We start from the raw sequence: 2,777 nt of genomic DNA, 5'->3' as shown, positions 1-2,777 counted from the left end.
GAGCCACAGGCGCTGCCCCAAGTGATGGTTCTCAAAGCATGGCTTGGGGATTCCTAGGAGCCCACAATACTCTGTCATGTCTGCAAGGTCAATTTATAATACTATGACTTAAGCCAATGTTTTGTTCTCACTCTCGCACAAGCAAATGGGGGTTTCCCAGAGGCTTCATGGTGAGTGGTGAGGTCATTTTTCTGATGGCTGATGGATGTATGCCTACATATGTGTGTGTTTATGTTTAAAAATTACTCAGTTCAAGGGTGAACTCAGTGCCCTGAGCAAGAGTGAGACTCTGTCTTTACTAAAAATAGAAAAATTAGCTGGGCTTTGTGGAAGGTGCCTCTAGTCCCAGCTACTCAGGAGGCTGAGGCAGGAGGATCACTTGAGCCCAGGAATTGGAGGTTGCTGTGAGCTAGGCTGATGCCAGGGCACTCTAGCCAGGGCAACAGAGTGAGACTCTGTCTCAAAAAGAAAAAATTGCTCAGTTTTAATTTCTAACAGAATAGTCAATAAACATTACCCATATCAACAAAATCTCTTTGGGCCTCAATTATTTTTGATGTAAAGTAATTCTGCAACCAAGACCACTGATGTGAATGTAGCAAAAGGATCAGATGTGTCCAGGGGCTTGAAAAGAACTAGTCTAATTCTGGGCACCAAAGGTTCAGCTATCTGGTGGCAAAGGCTCTCGGAAACATGGGGTTACATGCCATGTAGTAAGTCATCTCTAGAGCCTGGGATGTGACTTGGGTAAGTTTTCTAGTAATAAGGTACAAGAAGCCTTTGCACAGAGTTCATGTATAGTGACCTATTTATTTGAATAATAATATGTGAGATACTAACTCATCAAACAAAGTATCTTTTTTGTAAGGGTAGTATATTAGTTTCTTATTGTTGCACAAAAAATGATCACACTTGTAGTGGCGTAAAACAATACCCATTTTTTGTTATCTCACAGTTTTTATGGGTCAGGAATCTGGACCTGTCACAAGGTGACATTCAGGTGCTGGCTGGGCTGCACTCCCAGCTCCAGGCTCGACTACGTAAGGGTCTTCTTGTAAGCAACTTCAGGTTGATGGCAGAACTCAGGTCCTTGTGATTGTAGACTTCATTGCGTCTTGGTTTTTTAGAGCTAGTAAAAGGTAAAAGAACATCTCTGCTATTTCAAGTCTCAAATTTGAGGGAAGTCCTGGGCCCTCTTTAAACAGTTCACCCGATTAGCTCAGGCCCACTCGGGATAAACTCCCTTTTGTTTAACTTAAAGTCAACTAAAAAGGGACCTTGATTATATCTGAAAAATCTCTGCACCTTTCCCGTAAAATCTGACATAATCACAGGAGAGGAATTTCATCACCTTCACCCTATTCTTTCAGTTAGAATCGAATCATAGTTTCCACCTATGGATTAAGAGCCCGATTCACTAAGGGTCATCTATGGTGTGTTTGCTGCAGGTGGGGAACAGATTCAACGGTGGTCAGACTAGAGACACCTGCAGGTCTGCACCAGTGCATGACTGAACTCTCAAGTAAAGACCGCAGAAACAATATTCTCTTGGGCAAGATCCTACTTGTGCGAATAATTCAATCAAAATACTGTCATCAAACAAAAACAGGAACACAGAAATAGAGGCATTGCTACCTTGGGCAAATAAAATAGTGACAAAGAATAAAATGCAGAGATGATGACTCGGAATCCAAATAAAGCTGCTCCAGCAGTCTACAATTCTACTAGTTGGGCTGGTGAATGAGGCACCTCTGGTCTAATCATCACTGACAAATACTGACCTCACTGTAAAAGCCAGCTGGGGTTAATAAGCATTATTCTGAAAGGCAAAGGGGGTAATATATGAGGTTATTTAGTCTCTAAAGTGTGTCTTTGAATTTGTTAGACTGTATTTTAGTAGTATCCTAAGCCTTCTTTCTGGAAACTGTTGAGGAAAAAAAACCTGATAGGATTTTAAAAAAAATATTCTACAGATGAAGTGAAGTAGTGAAGGAATTGTTGGAAAGTAATGGTTCTGCAAGTTGGGGTGATAAAGAATTTCCCTCTGTAAAGATGGATGAGGTCACTGATTTTTGCCCAGGATGCAGAAAGAATTCCAGTAGAATTGATCAAGGGGAGCCAACTCACCAACAACTCCGAGGTCACCGTTTGTGGGGCAGGAGTGTGAGAGGCTCAGCATGCTTTGTACAATTTGCTCTCAAAGATGTAGGTGGGAGATGCAGATGGAAAAAAAGATAATCCTCTCGAAAGGTCAAAAGTCTTGATAGCTGTCTTTACTAATACTTAGTTGTGACCAGGGTCAGTTGACAGGTGATTTGGGATTGGCCTCACATTGGTACTGGGCGAGACCAGATGTAGGAAGGGGCATTGCCACCGGGGTAGGGTGCCTTGGAAGGAAGACAGAGGGCCTCAGGGGCAGACTTTCCCTAATTTAAATGTTTTTCGGGTGGTTGCTATTTTTGTTCCAAATAGTTTGCTTATGGCAAAAGGGTGCAGGTGTTTTCCTAACAATCCTCACGAAATAAAAAACACAAAAGTCTGCCCTTAATTTATATTATACTCTGCTATTTAAATCAGTCTGTATGCCTTTATTTGGGGGCTGATTCAGGGGCAAAGGAGCTGTTGTTTAGATTTGATCAAGCAAATCAATATCTAGGTACTTACCACATATTGACAAGGCCCTTTGTCAACAAACTCAGTTATAAGATAGACCCGAACTCTGGTAAAAATGTAAAAATCTTTAATAAATTCAATTAAAGTCAAAAGTCATTATTTAG

This window comes from Otolemur garnettii, unplaced genomic scaffold, assembly GCF_000181295.1.
Source record: "Otolemur garnettii isolate 467f Iridium unplaced genomic scaffold, OtoGar3 scaffold00107, whole genome shotgun sequence".
Classification (NCBI taxonomy): Eukaryota; Metazoa; Chordata; class Mammalia; order Primates; family Galagidae; genus Otolemur; species Otolemur garnettii.
Note: the sequence above shows the minus strand (reverse complement) of the source record.